Here is a 19,333-nt window from a genome sequence, read left to right on the forward strand (position 1 = left end):
TCATTAAATACTTTGCTCCAATCGGCGTTGCCGAGCAGCAGTAGGACGTGAAGCCACAGCAACGATGAAAGAAGCCGAGAAGATCCCGAGACTGCGGCAGGGAAGCGAGGTGAGCGGAAAGTGGCGGCCGTCCCGAGCGTGAGGGAGCAGCCGAGAGCGCTGTCTGACTGATAGACGACTTCTTTTGCCTGAAAGTGAGTGCTGAGTGTTTCAAAGTGTGGCTGCTCAATGGCACTCCCTGCTGGTGAGCAGACACAAATGCTCAAGCAAAACAGCTGTGTGCTGGTGGACGCAGAGAGCATTAAAGTTCGAGACAAGAAAAAGAGGTGTCTTGTGCCTTCGTGGCAACATGATGCACTATAAAGTGAAGAGAGGAGCTTTGAGCGAAATGCTGCTTACCACCCGCTTACTGCAAAAGCACGCGAGCTTCTTCGAGCCGGAATTGAACCAGCGACCTAAGGATGACATTGCTTTGTATTCCACTACAGTCCTCCGCTTTACCAGCTGAGCTATCGAAGGGAAGCGGCAAAGGTGTTTTTGTTTGCCGATAGTTTGCCGTGCGCATTTTGACGCTTCTGGCCTGGCGGAGTCACGTGCGCGTCATCGGTACCTGCTCGTGCCGCAGCGTTGGTGGGACTGTGAGCTGCCAGCTACTCTCCACAGCCTGGATAACGCGTCTGACTACAAATCAGAAGATTGTAGGTTTGACTCCTATCTGGCTCGGAGTTTTTTGCAAACAGCGCGTTATAAATGTAAACACCTTGCAAGATGCCCCACATGGCAGCGCTGCCTGGCCGCTTGCATGGCAAGTGCCTTCTCAGCGCAGCAGGCAGCACGTCAGTCTCCTAATGCGAAGATCCTGAGTTGAATCTTCGGAGAAGGCGTCAGTGCTGGCAAAGTTGTTTTTTGGGCTTCTCTCACCTTTGCTGGATGTGAAAAGCAAGAAATCTTGCTGACGACATGGCAGAAAAAGATTTGCTGTCCGTTTTTCCCGTCTGACAGGGGTTCAGTGACGCGAGAGCCCATTTCGTTCTGAATAATTGCTCTAAGCCAAAAGGAAAGTGGAGAATGCGGGCATCGATCCCGCCACCTCTCACATGCTAAGCGAGCGCTCTACCATTTGAGCTAATTCCCCGGTCGCTTTGTGCATGGTGCTTTAGTTTGCTCCTCAGTAGCCTCTTCGCACTCGCCGCCACGCTGCTCCGCGACCGGCAGAGAAATCCTGCTTGAGGATCGGCCCACTCCTTGACTTCATTAAATACTTTGCTCCAATCGGCGTTGCCGAGCAGCAGTAGGACGTGAAGCCACAGCAACGATGAAAGAAGCCGAGAAGATCCCGAGACTGCGGCAGGGAAGCGAGGTGAGCGGAAAGTGGCGGCCGTCCCGAGCGTGAGGGAGCAGCCGAGAGCGCTGTCTGACTGATAGGCGACTTCTTTTGCCTGAAAGTGAGTGCTGAGTGTTTCAAAGTGTTGCTGCTCAATGGCACTCCCTGCTGGTGAGCAGACACAAATGCTCAAGCAAAACAGCTGTGTGCTGGTGGACGCAGAGAGCATTAAAGTTCGAGACAAGAAAAAGAGGTGTCTTGTGCCTTCGTGGCAACATGATGCACTATAAAGTGAAGAGAAGAGCTTTGAGCGAAATGCTGCTTACCACCCGCTTACTGCAAAAGCACGCGAGCTCCTTCGAGCCGGAATTGAACCAGCGACCTAAGGATGACTTTGCTTTGTATTCCACTACAGTCCTCCGCTCTACCAGCTGAGCTATCGAAGGGAAGCGACAAAAGTGCTTTTGTTTGCCGATAGTTTGCCGTGCGCATTTTGACGCTTCTGGCCTGGCGGAGTCACGTGCGCGTCATCGGTACCTGCTCGTGCCGCAGCGTTGGTGGGACTGTGAGCTGCCAGCTACTCTCCACAGCCTGGATAACGCGTCTGACTACAAATCAGAAGATTGTAGGTTTGACTCCTATCTGGCTCGGAGTTTTTTGCAAACAGCGCGTTATAAATGTAAACACCTTGCAAGATGCCCCACATGGCAGCGCTGCCTGGCCGCTTGCATGGCAAGTGCCTTCTCAGCGCAGCAGGCAGCACGTCAGTCTCCTAATGCGAAGATCCTGAGTTGAATCTTCGGAGAAGGCGTCAGTGCTGGCAAAGTCGTTTTTTGGGCTTCTCTCACCTTTGCTGGATGTGAAAAGCAAGAAATCTTGCTGACGACATGGCAGAAAAAGATTTGCTGTCCGTTTTTCCCGTCTGACAGGGGTTCAGTGACGCGAGAGCCCATTTCGTTCTGAATAATTGCTCTAAGCCAAAAGGAAAGTGGAGAATGCAGGCATCGATCCCGCTACCTCTCACATGCTAAGCGAGCGCTCTACCATTTGAGCTAATTCCCCGGTCGCTTTGTGCATGGTGCTTTAGTTTGCTCCTCAGTAGCCTCTTCGCACTCGCCGCCACGCTGCTCCGCGACCGGCAGAGAAATCCTGCTTGAGGATCGGCCCACTCCTTGACTTCATTAAATACTTTGCTCCAATCGGCGTTGCCGAGCAGCAGTAGGGCGTGAAGCCACAGCAACGATGAAAGAAGCCGAGAAGATCCCGAGACTGCGGCAGGGAAGTGAGGTGAGCGGAAAGTGGCGGCCGTCCCGAGCGTGAGGGAGCAGCCGAGAGCGCTGTCTGACTGATAGACGACTTCTTTTGCCTGAAAGTGAGTGCTGAGTGTTTCAAAGTGTTGCTGCTCAATGGCACTCCCTGCTGGTTAGCAGACACAAATGCTCAAGCAAAACAGCTGTGTGCTGGTGGACGCAGAGAGCATTAAAGTTCGAGACAAGAAAAAGAGGTGTCTTGTGCCTTCGTGGCAACATGATGCACTATAAAGTGAAGAGAGGAGCTTTGAGCGAAATGCTGCTTACCACCCGCTTACTGCAAAAGCACGCGAGCTCCTTCGAGCCAGAATTGAACCAGCGACCTAAGGATGACTTTGCTTTGGTATATCCACTACAGTCCTCTGCTCTACCAGCTGAGCTATCGAAGGTAAGCGGCAAAGGTGCTTTTGTTTGCCGATAGTTTGCCGTGCGCATTTTGACGCTTCTGGCCTGGCGGAGTCACGTGCGCGTCATCGGTACCTGCTCGTGCCGCAGCGTTGGTGGGACTGTGAGCTGCCAGCTACTCTCCACAGCCTGGATAACGCGTCTGACTACAAATCAGAAGATTGTAGGTTTGACTCCTATCTGGCTCGGAGTTTTTTGCAAACAGCGCGTTATAAATGTAAACACTTTGCAAGATGCCCTACATGGCAGCGCTGCCTGGCCGCTTGCATGGCAAGTGCCTTCTCAGCGCAGCAGGCAGCACGTCAGTCTCCTAATGCGAAGATCCTGAGTTGAATCTTCGGAGAAGGCGTCAGTGCTGGCAAAGTCGTTTTTTGGGCTTCTCTCACCTTTGCTGGATGTGAAAAGCAAGAAATCTTGCTGACGACATGGCAGAAAAAGATTTGCTGTCCGTTTTTCCCGTCTGACAGGGGTTCAGTGACGCGAGAGCCCATTTCGTTCTGAATAATTGCTCTAAGCCAAAAGGAAAGTGGAGAATGCGGGCATCGATCCCGCTACCTCTCACATGCTAAGCGAGCGCTCTACCATTTGAGCTAATTCCCCGGTCGCTTTGTGCATGGTGCTTTAGTTTGCTCCTCAGTAGCCTCTTCGCACTCGCCGCCACGCAGCTCTGCGACCGGCAGAGAAATCCTGCTTGAGGATTGGCCCACTCCTTGACTTCATTAAATACTTTGCTCCAATCGGCGTTGCCGAGCAGCAGTAGGACGTGAAGCCACAGCAACGATGAAAGAAGCCGAGAAGACCCCGAGACTGCGGCAGGGAAGCGAGGTGAGCGGAAAGTGGCGGCCGTCCCGAGCGTGAGGGAGCAGCCGAGAGCGCTGTCTGACTGATAGACGACTTCTTTTGCCTGAAAGTGAGTGCTGAGTGTTTCAAAGTGTTGCTGCTCAATGGCACTCCCTGCTGGTGAGCAGACACAAATGCTCAAGCAAAACAGCTGTGTGCTGGTGGACGCAGAGAGCATTAAAGTTCGAGACAAGAAAAAGAGGTGTCTTGTGCCTTTGTGGCAACATGATGCACTATAAAGTGAAGAGAGGCGCTTTAAGCGAAATGCTGCTTACCACCCGCTTACTGCAAAAGCACGCGAGCTCCTTCGAGCCGGAATTGAACCAGCGACCTAAGGATGACTTTGCTTTGTATTCCACTACAGTCCTCCGCTCTACCAGCTGAGCTATCGAAGGGAAGCGGCAAAGGTGCTTTTGTTTGCCGATAGTTTGCCGTGCGCATTTTGACGCTTCTGGCCTGGCGGAGTCACGTGCGCGTCATCGGTACCTGCTCGTGCCGCAGCGTTGGTGGGACTGTGAGCTGCCAGCTACTCTCCACAGCCTGGATAACGCGTCTGACTACAAATCAGAAGATTGTAGGTTTGACTCCTATCTGGGTCGGAGTTTTTTGCAAACAGCGCGTTATAAATGTAAACACCTTGCAAGATGCCCTTCATGGCAGCGCTGCCTGGCCGCTTGCATGGCAAGTGCCTTCTCAGCGCAGCAGGCAGCACGTCAGTCTCCTAATGCGAAGATCTTGAGTTGAATCTTCGGAGAAGGCGTCAGTGCTGGCAAAGTCGTTTTTTGGGCTTCTCTCACCTTTGCTGGATGTGAAAAGCAAGAAATCTTGCTGACGACATGGCAGAAAAAGATTTGCTGTCCGTTTTTCCCGTCTGACAGGGGTTCAGTGACGCGAGAGCCCATTTCGTTCTGAATAATTGCTCTAAGCCAAAAGGAAAGTGGAGAATGCGGGCATCGATCCCGCTACCTCTCACATGCTAAGCGAGCGCTCTACCATTTGAGCTAATTCCCCGGTCGCTTTGTGCATGGTGCTTTAGTTTGCTCCTCAGTAGCCTCTTCGCACTTGCCGCCACGCTGCTCCGCGACCGGCAGAGAAATCCTGCTTGAGGATCGGCCCACTCCTTGACTTCATTAAATACTTTGCTCCAATCGGCGTTGCCGAGCAGCAGTAGGGCGTGAAGCCACAGCAACGATGAAAGAAGCCGAGAAGATCCCGAGACTGCGGCAGGGAAGCGAGGTGAGCGGAAAGTGGCGGCCGTCCCGAGCGTGAGGGAGCAGCCGAGAGCGCTGTCTGACTGATAGACGACTTCTTTTGCCTGAAAGTGAGTGCTGAGTGTTTCAAAGTGTTGCTGCTCAATGGCACTCCCTGCTGGTGAGCAGACACAAATGCTCAAGCAAAACAGCTGTGTGCTGGTGGACGCAGAGAGCATTAAAGTTCGAGACAAGAAAAAGAGGTGTCTTGTGCCTTCGTGGCAACATGATGCACTATAAAGTGAAGAGAGGAGCTTTGAGCGAAATGCTGCTTACCACCCGCTTACTGCAAAAGCACGCGAGCTCCTTCGAGCCGGAATTGAACCAGCGACCTAAGGATGACTTTGCTTTATATTCCACTACAGTCCTCCGCTCTACCAGCTGAGCTATCGAAGGGAAGCGGCAAAAGTGCTTTTGTTTGCCGATAGTTTGCCGTGCGCATTTTGACGCTTCTGGCCTGGCGGAGTCACGTGCGCGTCATCGGTACCTGCTCGTGCCGCAGCGTTGGTGGGACTGTGAGCTGCCAGCTACTCTCCACAGCCTGGATAACGCGTCTGACTACAAATCAGAAGATTGTAGGTTTGACTCCTATCTGGCTCGGAGTTTTTTGCAAACAGCGCGTTATAAATGTAAACACCTTGCAAGATGCCCCACATGGCAGCGCTGCCTGGCCGCTTGCATGGCAAGTGCCTTCTCAGCGCAGCAGGCAGCACGTCAGTCTCCTAATGCGAAGATCCTGAGTTGAATCTTCGGAGAAGGCGTCAGTGCTGGCAATGTCGTTTTTTGGGCTTCTCTCACCTTTGCTGGATGTGAAAAGCAAGAAATCTTGCTGACGACATGGCAGAAAAAGATTTGCTGTCCGTTTTTCCCGTCTGACAGGGGTTCAGTGACGCGAGAGCCCATTTCGTTCTGAATAATTGCTCTAAGCCAAAAGGAAAGTGGAGAATGCGGGCATCGATCCCGCTACCTCTCACATGCTAAGCGAGCGCTCTACCATTTGAGCTAATTCCCCGGCCGTTTTGTGCATGGTGCTATAGTTTGCTCCTCAGTAGCCTCTTCGCACTCGCCGCCACGCTGCTCCGCGACCGGCAGAGAAATCCTGCTTGAGGATCGGCCCACTCCTTGACTTCATTAAATACTTTGCTCCAATCGGCGTTGCCGAGCAGCAGTAGGACGTGAAGCCACAGCAACGATGAAAGAAGCCGAGAAGATCCCGAGACTGCGGCAGGGAAGCGAGGTGAGCGGAAAGTGGCGGCCGTCCCGAGCGTGAGGGAGCAGCCGAGAGCGCTGTCTGACTGATAGACGACTTCTTTTGCCTGAAAGTGAGTGCTGAGTGTTTCAAAGTGTGGCTGCTCAATGGCACTCCCTGCTGGTGAGCAGACACAAATGCTCAAGCAAAACAGCTGTGTGCTGGTGGACGCAGAGAGCATTAAAGTTCGAGACAAGAAAAAGAGGTGTCTTGTGCCTTCGTGGCAACATGATGCACTATAAAGTGAAGAGAGGAGCTTTGAGCGAAATGCTGCTTACCACCCGCTTACTGCAAAAGCACGCGAGCTTCTTCGAGCTGGAATTGAACCAGCGACCTAAGGATGACTTTGCTTTGTATTCCACTACAGTCCTCCGCTTTACCAGCTGAGCTATCGAAGGGAAGCGGCAAAGGTGCTTTTGTTTGCCGATAGTTTGCCGTGCGCATTTTGACGCTTCTGGCCTGGCGGAGTCACGTGCGCGTCATCGGTACCTGCTCGTGCCGCAGCGTTGGTGGGACTGTGAGCTGCCAGCTACTCTCCACAGCCTGGATAACGCGTCTGACTACAAATCAGAAGATTGTAGGTTTGACTCCTATCTGGCTCGGAGTTTTTTGCAAACAGCGCGTTATAAATGTAAACACCTTGCAAGATGCCCCACATGGCAGCGCTGCCTGGCCGCTTGCATGGCAAGTGCCTTCTCAGCGCAGCAGGCAGCACGTCAGTCTCCTAATGCGAAGATCCTGAGTTGAATCTTCGGAGAAGGCGTCAGTGCTGGCAAAGTCGTTCTTTGGGCTTCTCTCACCTTTGCTGGATGTGAAAAGCAAGAAATCTTGCTGACGACATGGCAGAAAAAGATTTGCTGTCCGTTTTTCCCGTCTGACAGGGGTTCAGTGACGCGAGAGCCCATTTCGTTCTGAATAATTGCTCTAAGCCAAAAGGAAAGTGGAGAATGCGGGCATCGATCCCGCTACCTCTCACATGCTAAGCGAGCGCTCTACCATTTGAGCTAATTCCCCGGTCGCTTTCTGTAGAGTGCTTTAGTTTGCTCCTCAGTAGCCTCTTCGCACTCGCCGCCACGCGACCGGCAGAGAAATCCTGCTTGAGGATCGGCCCACTCCTTGACTTCATTAAATACTTTGCTCCAATCGGCGTTGCCGAGCAGCAGTAGGGCGTGAAGCCACAGCAACGATGAAAGAAGCAGAGAAGATCCCGAGACTGCGGCAGGGAAGTGAGGTGAGCGGAAAGTGGCGGCCGTCCCGAGCGTGAGGGAGCAGCCGAGAGCGCTGTCTGACTGATAGACGACTTCTTTTGCCTGAAAGTGAGTGCTGAGTGTTTCAAAGTGTTGCTGCTCAATGGCACTCCCTGCTGGTGAGCAGACACAAATGCTCAAGCAAAACAGCTGTGTGCTGGTGGACGCAGAGAGCATTAAAGTTCGAGACAAGAAAAAGAGGTGTCTTGTGCCTTCGTGGCAACATGATGCACTATAAAGTGAAGAGAGGAGCTTTGAGCGAAATGCTGCTTACCACCCGCTTACTGCAAAAGCACGCGAGCTCCTTCGAGCCGGAATTGAACCAGCGACCTAAGGATGACTTTGCTTTGGTATTCCACTACAGTCCTCCGCTCTACCAGCTGAGCTATCGAAGGGAAGCTGCAAAGGTGCTTTTGTTTGCCGATAGTTTGCCGTGCGCATTTTGACGCTTCTGGCCTGGCGGAGTCACGTGCGCGTCATCGGTACCTGCTCGTGCCGCAGCGTTGGTGGGACTGTGAGCTGCCAGCTACTCTCCACAGCCTGGATAACGCGTCTGACTACAAATCAGAAGATTGTAGGTTTGACTCCTATCTGGCTCGGAGTTTTTTGCAAACAGCGCGTTATAAATGTAAACACCTTGCAAGATGCCCCACATGGCAGCGCTGCCTGGCCGCTTGCATGGCAAGTGCCTTCTCAGCGCAGCAGGCAGCACGTCAGTCTCCTAATGCGAAGATCCTGAGTTGAATCTTCGGAGAAGGCGTCAGTGCTGGCAAAGTCGTTTTTTGGGCTTCTCTCACCTTTGCTGGATGTGAAAAGCAAGAAATCTTGCTGACGACATGGCAGAAAAAGATTTGCTGTCCGTTTTTCCCGTCTGACAGGGGTTCAGTGACGCGAGAGCCCATTTCGTTCTGAATAATTGCTCTAAGCCAAAAGGAAAGTGGAGAATGCGGGCATCGATCCCGCTACCTCTCACATGCTAAGCGAGCGCTCTACCATTTGAGCTAATTCCCCGGTCGCTTTGTGCATGGTGCTTTAGTTTGCTCCTCAGTAGCCTCTTCGCACTCGCCGCCACGCAGCTCCGCGACCGGCAGAGAAATCCTGCTTGAGGATTGGCCCACTCCTTGACTTCATTAAATACTTTGCTCCAATCGGCGTTGCCGAGCAGCAGTAGGACGTGAAGCCACAGCAACGATGAAAGAAGCCGAGAAGACCCCGAGACTGCGGCAGGGAAGCGAGGTGAGCGGAAAGTGGCGCCCGTCCCGAGCGTGAGGGAGCAGCCGAGAGCGCTGTCTGACTGATAGACGACTTCTTTTGCCTGAAAGTGAGTGCTGAGTGTTTCAAAGTGTTGCTGCTCAATGGCACTCCCTGCTGGTGAGCAGACACAAATGCTCAAGCAAAACAGCTGTGTGCTGGTGGACGCAGAGAGCATTAAAGTTCGAGACAAGAAAAAGAGGTGTCTTGTGCCTTCGTGGCAACATGATGCACTATAAAGTGAAGAGAGGAGCTTTGAGCGAAATGCTGCTTACCACCCGCTTACTGCAAAAGCACGCGAGCTCCTTCGAGCCGGAATTGAACCAGCGACCTAAGGATGACTTTGCTTTGTATTCCACTACAGTCCTCCGCTCTACCAGCTGAGCTATCGAAGGGAAGCGGCAAAGGTGCTTTTGTTTGCCGATAGTTTGCCGTGCGCATTTTGACGCTTCTGGCCTGGCGGAGTCACGTGCGCGTCATCGGTACCTGCTCGTGCCGCAGCGTTGGTGGGACTGTGAGCTGCCAGCTACTCTCCACAGCCTGGATAACGCGTCTGACTACAAATCAGAAGATTGTAGGTTTGACTCCTATCTGGCTCGGAGTTTTTTGCAAACAGCGCGTTATAAATGTAAACACCTTGCAAGATGCCCCACATGGCAGCGCTGCCTGGCCGCTTGCATGGCAAGTGCCTTCTCAGCGCAGCAGGCAGCACGTCAGTCTCCTAATGCGAAGATCCTGAGTTGAATCTTCGGAGAAGGCGTCAGTGCTGGCAAAGTCGTTTTTTGGGCTTCTCTCACCTTTGCTGGATGTGAAAAGCAAGAAATCTTGCTGACGACATGGCAGAAAAAGATTTGCTGTCCGTTTTTCCCGTCTGACAGGGGTTCAGTGACGCGAGAGCCCATTTCGTTCTGAATAATTGCTCTAAGCCAAAAGGAAAGTGGAGAATGCGGGCATCGATCCCGCTACCTCTCACATGCTAAGCGAGCGCTCTACCATTTGAGCTAATTCCCCGGTCGCTTTGTGCATAGTGCTTTAGTTTGCTCCTCAGTAGCCTCTTCGCACTCGCCGCCACGCTGCTCCGCGACCGGCAGAGAAATCCTGCTTGAGGATCGGCCCACTCCTTGACTTCATTAAATACTTTGCTCCAATCGGCGTTGCCGAGCAGCAGTAGGACGTGAAGCCACAGCAACGATGAAAGAAGCCGAGAAGATCCCGAGACTGCGGCAGGGAAGCGAGGTGAGCGGAAAGTGGCGGCCGTCCCGAGTGTGAGGGAGCAGCCGAGAGCGCTGTCTGACTGATAGACGACTTCTTTTGCCTGAAAGTGAGTGCTGAGTGTTTCAAAGTGTGGCTGCTCAATGGCACTCCCTGCTGGTGAGCAGACACAAATGCTCAAGCAAAACAGCTGTGTGCTGGTGGACGTAGAGAGCATTAAAGTTCGAGACAAGAAAAAGAGGTGTCTTGTGCCTTCGTGGCAACATGATGCACTATAAAGTGAAGAGAGGAGCTTTGAGCGAAATGCTGCTTACCACCCGCTTACTGCAAAAGCACGCGAGCTCCTTCGAGCCGGAATTGAACCAGCGACCGAAGGATGACTTTGCTTTGTATTCCACTACAGTCCTCCGCTCTACCAGCTGAGCTTTCAAAGGGAAGCAGCAAAGGTGCTTTTGTTTGCCGATAGTTTGCCGTGCGCATTTTGACGCTTCTGGCCTGGCGGAGTCACGTGCGCGTCATCGGTACCTGCTCGTGCCGCAGCGTTGGTGGGACTGTGAGCTGCCAGCTACTCTCCACAGCCTGGATAACGCGTCTGACTACAAATCAGAAGATTGTAGGTTTGACTCCTATCTGGCTCGGAGTTTTTTGCAAACAGCGCGTTATAAATGTAAACACCTTGCAAGATGCCCCACATGGCAGCGCTGCCTGGCCGCTTGCATGGCAAGTGCCTTCTCAGCGCAGCAGGCAGCACGTCAGTCTCCTAATGCGAAGATCCTGCGTTGAATCTTCGGAGAAGGCGTCAGTGCTGGCAAAGTCGTTTTTTGGGCTTCTCTCACCTTTGCTGGATGTGAAAAGCAAGAAATCTTGCTGACGACATGGCAGAAAAAGATTTGCTGTCCGTTTTTCCCGTCTGACAGGGGTTCAGTGACGCGAGAGCCCATTTCGTTCTGAATAATTGCTCTAAGCCAAAAGGAAAGTGGAGAATGCGGGCATCGATCCCGCTACCTCTCACATGCTAAGCGAGCGCTCTACCATTTGAGCTAATTCCCCGGTCGCTTTGTGCATGGTGCTTTAGTTTGCTCCTCAGTAGCCTCTTCGCACTCGCCGCCACGCTGCTCCGCGACCGGCAGAGAAATCCTGCTTGAGGATCGGCCCACTCCTTGACTTCATTAAATACTTTGCTCCAATCGGCGTTGCCGAGCAGCAGTAGGACGTGAAGCCACAGCAACGATGAAAGAAGCCGAGAAGATCCCGAGACTGCGGCAGGGAAGCGAGGTGAGCGGAAAGTGGCGGCCGTCCCGAGCGTGAGGGAGCAGCCGAGAGCGCTGTCTGACTGATAGACGACTTCTTTTGCCTGAAAGTGAGTGCTGAGTGTTTCAAAGTGTGGCTGCTCAATGGCACTCCCTGCTGGTGAGCAGACACAAATGCTCAAGCAAAACAGCTGTGTGCTGGTGGACGTAGAGAGCATTAAAGTTCGAGACAAGAAAAAGAGGTGTCTTGTGCCTTCGTGGCAACATGATGCACTATAAAGTGAAGAGAGGAGCTTTGAGCGAAATGCTGCTTACCACCCGCTTACTGCAAAAGCACGCGAGCTCCTTCGAGCCGGAATTGAACCAGCGACCGAAGGATGACTTTGCTTTGTATTCCACTACAGTCCTCCGCTCTACCAGCTGAGCTTTCAAAGGGAAGCGGCAAAGGTGCTTTTGTTTGCCGATAGTTTGCCGTGCGCATTTTGACGCTTCTGGCCTGGCGGAGTCACGTGCGCGTCATCGGTACCTGCTCGTGCCGCAGCGTTGGTGGGACTGTGAGCTGCCAGCTACTCTCCACAGCCTGGATAACGCGTCTGACTACAAATCAGAAGATTGTAGGTTTGACTCCTATCTGGCTCGGAGTTTTTTGCAAACAGCGCGTTATAAATGTAAACACCTTGCAAGATGCCCCACATGGCAGCGCTGCCTGGCCGCTTGCATGGCAAGTGCCTTCTCAGCGCAGCAGGCAGCACGTCAGTCTCCTAATGCGAAGATCCTGCGTTGAATCTTCGGAGAAGGCGTCAGTGCTGGCAAAGTCGTTTTTTGGGCTTCTCTCACCTTTGCTGGATGTGAAAAGCAAGAAATCTTGCTGACGACATGGCAGAAAAAGATTTGCTGTCCGTTTTTCCCGTCTGACAGGGGTTCAGTGACGCGAGAGCCCATTTCGTTCTGAATAATTGCTCTAAGCCAAAAGGAAAGTGGAGAATGCGGGCATCGATCCCGCTACCTCTCACATGCTAAGCGAGCGCTCTACCATTTGAGCTAATTCCCCGGTCGCTTTGTGCATGGTGCTTTAGTTTGCTCCTCAGTAGCCTCTTCGCACTCGCCGCCACGCTGCTCCGCGACCGGCAGAGAAATCCTGCTTGAGGATCGGCCCACTCCTTGACTTCATTAAATACTTTGCTCCAATCGGCGTTGCCGAGCAGCAGTAGGGCGTGAAGCCACAGCAACGATGAAAGAAGCCGAGAAGATCCCGAGACTGCGGCAGGGAAGCGAGGTGAGCGGAAAGTGGCGGCCGTCCCGAGCGTGAGGGAGCAGCCGAGAGCGCTGTCTGACTGATAGACGACTTCTTTTGCCTGAAAGTGAGTGCTGAGTGTTTCAAAGTGTTGCTGCTCAATGGCACTCCCTGCTGGTGAGCAGACACAAATGCTCAAGCAAAACAGCTGTGTGCTGGTGGACGCAGAGAGCATTAAAGTTCGAGACAAGAAAAAGAGGTGTCTTGTGCCTTCGTGGCAACATGATGCACTATAAAGTGAAGAGAGGAGCTTTGAGCGAAATGCTGCTTACCACCCGCTTACTGCAAAAGCACGCGAGCTCCTTCGAGCCGGAATTGAACCAGCGACCTAAGGATGACTTTGCTTTATATTCCACTACAGTCCTCCGCTCTACCAGCTGAGCTATCGAAGGGAAGCGGCAAAGGTGCTTTTGTTTGCCGATAGTTTGCCGTGCGCATTTTGACGCTTCTGGCCTGGCGGAGTCACGTGCGCGTCATCGGTACCTGCTCGTGCCGCAGCGTTGGTGGGACTGTGAGCTGCCAGCTACTCTCCACAGCCTGGATAACGCGTCTGACTACAAATCAGAAGATTGTAGGTTTGACTCCTATCTGGCTCGGAGTTTTTTGCAAACAGCGCGTTATAAATGTAAACACCTTGCAAGATGCCCCACATGGCAGCGCTGCCTGGCCGCTTGCATGGCAAGTGCCTTCTCAGCGCAGCAGGCAGCACGTCAGTCTCCTAATGCGAAGATCCTGAGTTGAATCTTCGGAGAAGGCGTCAGTGCTGGCAAAGTCGTTTTTTGGGCTTCTCTCACCTTTGCTGGATGTGAAAAGCAAGAAATCTTGCTGACGACATGGCAGAAAAAGATTTGCTGTCCGTTTTTCCCGTCTGACAGGGGTTCAGTGACGCGAGAGCCCATTTCGTTCTGAATAATTGCTCTAAGCCAAAAGGAAAGTGGAGAATGCGGGCATCGATCCCGCTACCTCTCACATGCTAAGCGAGCGCTCTACCATTTGAGCTAATTCCCCGGTCGCTTTGTGCATGGCGCTTTAGTTTGCTCCTCAGTAGCCTCTTCGCACTCGCCGCCACGCAGCTCTGCGACCGGCAGAGAAATCCTGCTTGAGGATCGGCCCACTCCTTGACTTCATTAAATACTTTGCTCCAATCGGCGTTGCCGAGCAGCAGTAGGGCGTGAAGCCACAGCAACGATGAAAGAAGCAGAGAAGATCCCGAGACTGCGGCAGGGAAGTGAGGTGAGCGGAAAGTGGCGGCCGTCCCGAGCGTGAGGGAGCAGCCGAGAGCGCTGTCTGACTGATAGACGACTTCTTTTGCCTGAAAGTGAGTGCTGAGTGTTTCAAAGTGTTGCTGCTCAATGGCACTCCCTGCTGGTGAGCAGACACAAATGCTCAAGCAAAACAGCTGTGTGCTGGTGGACGCAGAGAGCATTAAAGTTCGAGACAAGAAAAAGAGGTGTCTTGTGCCTTCGTGGCAACATGATGCACTATAAAGTGAAGAGAGGAGCTTTGAGCGAAATGCTGCTTACCACCCGCTTACTGCAAAAGCACGCGAGCTCCTTCGAGCCGGAATTGAACCAGCGATCTAAGGATGACTTTGCTTTGTATTCCACTACAGTCCTCCGCTCTACCAGCTGAGCTATCGAAGGGAAGCGACAAAAGTGCTTTTGTTTGCCGATAGTTTGCCGTGCGCATTTTGACGCTTCTGGCCTGGCGGAGTCACGTGCGCGTCATCGGTATCTGCTCGTGCCGCAGCGTTGGTGGGACTGTGAGCTGCCAGCTACTCTCCACAGCCTGGATAACGCGTCTGACTACAAATCAGAAGATTGTAGGTTTGACTCCTATCTGGCTCGGAGTTTTTTGCAAACAGCGCGTTATAAATGTAAACACCTTGCAAGATGCCCCACATGGCAGCGCTGCCTGGCCGCTTGCATGGCAAGTGCCTTCTCAGCGCAGCAGGCAGCACGTCAGTCTCCTAATGCGAAGATCCTGAGTTGAATCTTCGGAGAAGGCGTCAGTGCTGGCAAAGTCGTTTTTTGGGCTTCTCTCACCTTTGCTGGATGTGAAAAGCAAGAAATCTTGCTGACGACATGGCAGAAAAAGATTTGCTGTCCGTTTTTCCCGTCTGACAGGGGTTCAGTGACGCGAGAGCCCATTTCGTTCTGAATAATTGCTCTAAGCCAAAAGGAAAGTGGAGAATGCGGGCATCGATCCCGCTACCTCTCACATGCTAAGCGAGCGCTCTACCATTTGAGCTAATTCCCCGGTCGCTTTGTGCATGGTGCTTTAGTTTGCTCCTCAGTAGCCTCTTCGCACTCGCCGCCACGCTGCTCCGCGACCGGCAGAGAAATCCTGCTTGAGGATCGGCCCACTCCTTGACTTCATTAAATACTTTGCTCCAATCGGCGTTGCCGAGCAGCAGTAGGGCGTGAAGCCACAGCAACGATGAAAGAAGCCGAGAAGATCCCGAGACTGCGGCAGGGAAGCGAGGTGAGCGGAAAGTGGCGGCCGTCCCGAGCGTGAGGGAGCAGCCGAGAGCGCTGTCTGACTGATAGACGACTTCTTTTGCCTGAAAGTGAGTGCTGAGTGTTTCAAAGTGTTGCTGCTCAATGGCACTCCCTGCTGGTTAGCAGACACAAATGCTCAAGCAAAACAGCTGTGTGCTGGTGGACGCAGAGAGCATTAAAGTTCGAGACAAGAAAAAGAGGTGTCTTGTGCCTTCGTGGCAACATGATGCACTATAAAGTGAAGAGAGGAGCTTTGAGCGAAATGCTGCTTACCACCCGCTTACTGCAAAAGCACGCGAGCTCCTTCGAGCCAGAATTGAACCAGCGACCTAAGGATGACATTGCTTTGTATTCCACTACAGTCCTCCGCTTTACCAGCTGAGCTATCGAAGGGAAGCGGCAAAGGTGCTTTTGTTTGCCGATAGTTTGCCGTGCGCATTTTGACGCTTCTGGCCTGGCGGAGTCACGTGCGCGTCATCGGTACCTGCTCGTGCCGCAGCGTTGGTGGGACTGTGAGCTGCCAGCTACTCTCCACAGCCTGGATAACGCGTCTGACTACAAATCAGAAGATTGTAGGTTTGACTCCTATCTGGCTCGGAGTTTTTTGCAAACAGCGCGTTATAAATGTAAACACCTTGCAAGATGCCCCACATGGCAGCGCTGCCTGGCCGCTTGCATGGCAAGTGCCTTCTCAGCGCAGCAGGCAGCACGTCAGTCTCCTAATGCGAAGATCCTGAGTTGAATCTTCGGAGAAGGCGTCAGTGCTGGCAAAGTCGTTTTTTGGGCTTCTCTCACCTTTGCTGGATGTGAAAAGCAAGAAATCTTGCTGACGACATGGCAGAAAAAGATTTGCTGTCCGTTTTTCCCGTCTGACAGGGGTTCAGTGACGCGAGAGCCCATTTCGTTCTGAATAATTGCTCTAAGCCAAAAGGAAAGTGGAGAATGCGGGCATCGATCCCGCTACCTCTCACATGCTAAGCGAGCGCTCTACCATTTGAGCTAATTCCCCGGTCGCTTTGTGCATGGTGCTTTAGTTTGCTCCTCAGTAGCCTCTTCGCACTTGCCGCCACGCTGCTCCGCGACCGGCAGAGAAATCCTGCTTGAGGATCGGCCCACTCCTTGACTTCATTAAATACTTTGCTCCAATCGGCGTTGCCGAGCAGCAGTAGGGCGTGAAGCCACAGCAACGATGAAAGAAGCCGAGAAGATCCCGAGACTGCGGCAGGGAAGCGAGGTGAGCGGAAAGTGGCGGCCGTCCCGAGCGTGAGGGAGCAGCCGAGAGCGCTGTCTGACTGATAGGCGACTTCTTTTGCCTGAAAGTGAGTGCTGAGTGTTTCAAAGTGTTGCTGCTCAATGGCACTCCCTGCTGGTGAGCAGACACAAATGCTCAAGCAAAACAGCTGTGTGCTGGTGGACGCAGAGAGCATTAAAGTTCGAGACAAGAAAAAGAGGTGTCTTGTGCCTTCGTGGCAACATGATGCACTATAAAGTGAAGAGAGGAGCTTTGAGCGAAATGCTGCTTACCACCCGCTTACTGCAAAAGCACGCGAGCTCCTTCGAGCCGGAATTGAACCAGCGACCTAAGGATGACTTTGTTTTGTATTCCACTACAGTCTTCCACTCTACCAGCTGAGCTATCGAAGGGAAGCGGCAAAGGTGCCTTTGTTTGCCGATAGTTTGCCGTGCGCATTTTGACGCTTCTGGCCTGGCGGAGTCACGTGCGCGTCATCGGTACCTGCTCGTGCCGCAGCGTTGGTGGGACTGTGAGCTGCCAGCTACTCTCCACAGCCTGGATAACGCGTCTGACTACAAATCAGAAGATTGTAGGTTTGACTCCTATCTGGCTCGGAGTTTTTTGCAAACAGCGCGTTATAAATGTAAACACCTTGCAAGATGCCCCACATGGCAGCGCTGCCTGGCCGCTTGCATGGCAAGTGCCTTCTCAGCGCAGCAGGCAGCACGTCAGTCTCCTAATGCGAAGATCCTGAGTTGAATCTTCGGAGAAGGCGTCAGTGCTGGCAAAGTCGTTTTTTGGGCTTCTCTCACCTTTGCTGGATGTGAAAAGCAAGAAATCTTGCTGACGACATGGCAGAAAAAGTTTTGCTGTCCGTTTTTCCCGTCTGACAGGGGTTCAGTGACGCGAGAGCCCATTTCGTTCTGAATAATTGCTCTAAGCCAAAAGGAAAGTGGAGAATGCGGGCATCGATCCCGCTACCTCTCACATGCTAAGCGAGCGCTCTACCATTTGAGCTAATTCCCCGGTCGCTTTGTGCATGGTGCTTTAGTTTGCTCCTCAGTAGCCTCTTCGCACTCGCCGCCACGCAGCTCCGCGACCGGCAGAGAAATCCTGCTTGAGGATTGGCCCACTCCTTGACTTCATTAAATACTTTGCTCCAATCGGCGTTGCCGAGCAGCAGTAGGACGTGAAGCCACAGCAACGATGAAAGAAGCCGAGAAGACCCCGAGACTGCGGCAGGGAAGCGAGGTGAGCGGAAAGTGGCGCCCGTCCCGAGCGTGAGGGAGCAGCCGAGAGCGCTGTCTGACTGATAGACGACTTCTTTTGCCTGAAAGTGAGTGCTGAGTGTTTCAAAGTGTTGCTGCTCAATGGCACTCCCTGCTGGTGAGCAGACACAAATGCTCAAGCAAAACAGCTGTGTGCTGGTGGACGCAGAGAGCATTAAAGTTCGAGACAAGAAAAAGAGGTGTCTTGTGCCTTCGTGGCAACATGATGCACTATAAAGTGAAGAGAGGAGCTTTGAGCGAAATGCTGCTTACCACCCGCTTACTGCAAAAGCACGCGAGCTCCTTCGAGCCGGAATTGAACCAGCGACCTAAGGATGATTTTGCTTTGTATTCCACTACAGTCCTCCGCTCTACCAGCTGAGCTATCGAAGGGAAGCGGCAAAGGTGCTTTTGTTTGCCGATAGTTTGCCGTGCGCATTTTGACGCTTCTGGCCTGGCGGAGTCACGTGCGCGTCATCGGTACCTGCTCGTGCCGCAGCGTTGGTGGGACTGTGAGCTGCCAGCTACTCTCCACAGCCTGGATAACGCGTCTGACTACAAATCAGAAGATTGTAGGTTTGACTCCTATCTGGCTCGGAGTTTTTTGCAAACAGCGCGTTATAAATGTAAACACCTTGCAAGATGCCCCACATGGCAGCGCTGCCTGGCCGCTTGCATGGCAAGTGCCTTCTCAGCGCAGCAGGCAGCACGTCAGTCTCCTAATGCGAAGATCCTGAGTTGAATCTTCGGAGAAGGCGTCAGTGCTGGCAAAGTCGTTTTTTGGGCTTCTCTCACCTTTGCTGGATGTGAAAAGCAAGAAATCTTGCTGACGACATGGCAGAAAAAGATTTGCTGTCCGTTTTTCCCGTCTGACAGGGGTTCAGTGACGCGAGAGCCCATTTCGTTCTGAATAATTGCTCTAAGCCAAAAGGAAAGTGGAGAATGCGGGCATCGATCCCGCTACCTCTCACATGCTAAGCGAGCGCTCTACCATTTGAGCTAATTCCCCGGTCGCTTTGTGCATAGTGCTTTAGTTTGCTCCTCAGTAGCCTCTTCGCACTCGCCGCCACGCTGCTCCGCGACCGGCAGAGAAATCCTGCTTGAGGATCGGCCCACTCCTTGACTTCATTAAATACTTTGCTCCAATCGGCGTTGCCGAGCAGCAGTAGGACGTGAAGCCACAGCAACGATGAAAGAAGCCGAGAAGATCCCGAGACTGCGGCAGGGAAGCGAGGTGAGCGGAAAGTGGCGGCCGTCCCGAGTGTGAGGGAGCAGCCGAGAGCGCTGTCTGACTGATAGACGACTTCTTTTGCCTGAAAGTGAGTGCTGAGTGTTTCAAAGTGTGGCTGCTCAATGGCACTCCCTGCTGGTGAGCAGACACAAATGCTCAAGCAAAACAGCTGTGTGCTGGTGGACGTAGAGAGCATTAAAGTTCGAGACAAGAAAAAGAGGTGTCTTGTGCCTTCGTGGCAACATGATGCACTATAAAGTGAAGAGAGGAGCTTTGAGCGAAATGCTGCTTACCACCCGCTTACTGCAAAAGCACGCGAGCTCCTTCGAGCCGGAATTGAACCAGCGACCGAAGGATGACTTTGCTTTGTATTCCACTACAGTCCTCCGCTCTACCAGCTGAGCTTTCAAAGGGAAGCAGCAAAGGTGCTTTTGTTTGCCGATAGTTTGCCGTGCGCATTTTGACGC

At 52.8% G+C, this 19,333-nt stretch overlaps 8 non-coding genes across 8 annotated transcripts; all 8 read right to left on the reverse strand.

The window, feature by feature from the left end:
* Positions 1 to 1,062: 1,062 nt before the first annotated feature.
* On the reverse strand, positions 1,063 to 1,135 carry trnaa-agc (transfer RNA alanine (anticodon AGC)). The gene has a single exon. It is a non-coding gene; the product is annotated as a tRNA-Ala (tRNA).
* Positions 1,136 to 1,678: 543 nt separating this feature from the next.
* trnay-gua (transfer RNA tyrosine (anticodon GUA)) lies at positions 1,679 to 1,770 on the reverse strand. Its single transcript is given in 2 exon segments — positions 1,679 to 1,714; positions 1,734 to 1,770. It is a non-coding gene; the product is annotated as a tRNA-Tyr (tRNA).
* Positions 1,771 to 4,182: 2,412 nt separating this feature from the next.
* Positions 4,183 to 4,274, reverse strand: trnay-gua (transfer RNA tyrosine (anticodon GUA)). Its single transcript is given in 2 exon segments — positions 4,183 to 4,218; positions 4,238 to 4,274. It is a non-coding gene; the product is annotated as a tRNA-Tyr (tRNA).
* Positions 4,275 to 5,433: 1,159 nt separating this feature from the next.
* Positions 5,434 to 5,525, reverse strand: trnay-gua (transfer RNA tyrosine (anticodon GUA)). The gene is given in 2 exon segments: positions 5,434 to 5,469; positions 5,489 to 5,525. It is a non-coding gene; the product is annotated as a tRNA-Tyr (tRNA).
* Positions 5,526 to 7,927: 2,402 nt separating this feature from the next.
* trnay-gua (transfer RNA tyrosine (anticodon GUA)) lies at positions 7,928 to 8,020 on the reverse strand. Its single transcript has 2 exons — positions 7,984 to 8,020; positions 7,928 to 7,963 (listed from the first exon to the last, which is right to left on the reverse strand). It is a non-coding gene; the product is annotated as a tRNA-Tyr (tRNA).
* A 1,159-nt stretch (positions 8,021 to 9,179) lies between these two features.
* On the reverse strand, positions 9,180 to 9,271 carry trnay-gua (transfer RNA tyrosine (anticodon GUA)). Its single transcript is given in 2 exon segments — positions 9,180 to 9,215; positions 9,235 to 9,271. It is a non-coding gene; the product is annotated as a tRNA-Tyr (tRNA).
* Positions 9,272 to 12,932: 3,661 nt separating this feature from the next.
* On the reverse strand, positions 12,933 to 13,024 carry trnay-gua (transfer RNA tyrosine (anticodon GUA)). The gene is given in 2 exon segments: positions 12,933 to 12,968; positions 12,988 to 13,024. It is a non-coding gene; the product is annotated as a tRNA-Tyr (tRNA).
* Positions 13,025 to 17,936: 4,912 nt separating this feature from the next.
* On the reverse strand, positions 17,937 to 18,028 carry trnay-gua (transfer RNA tyrosine (anticodon GUA)). The gene is given in 2 exon segments: positions 17,937 to 17,972; positions 17,992 to 18,028. It is a non-coding gene; the product is annotated as a tRNA-Tyr (tRNA).
* Positions 18,029 to 19,333: the final 1,305 nt, after the last annotated feature.

This window comes from Somniosus microcephalus, unplaced genomic scaffold (assembly GCF_052327205.1).
Source record: "Somniosus microcephalus isolate GS21.2 unplaced genomic scaffold, FLI_Smic_1.0 scaffold63, whole genome shotgun sequence".
In the NCBI taxonomy this organism is placed as follows: Eukaryota; Metazoa; Chordata; class Chondrichthyes; order Squaliformes; family Somniosidae; genus Somniosus; species Somniosus microcephalus.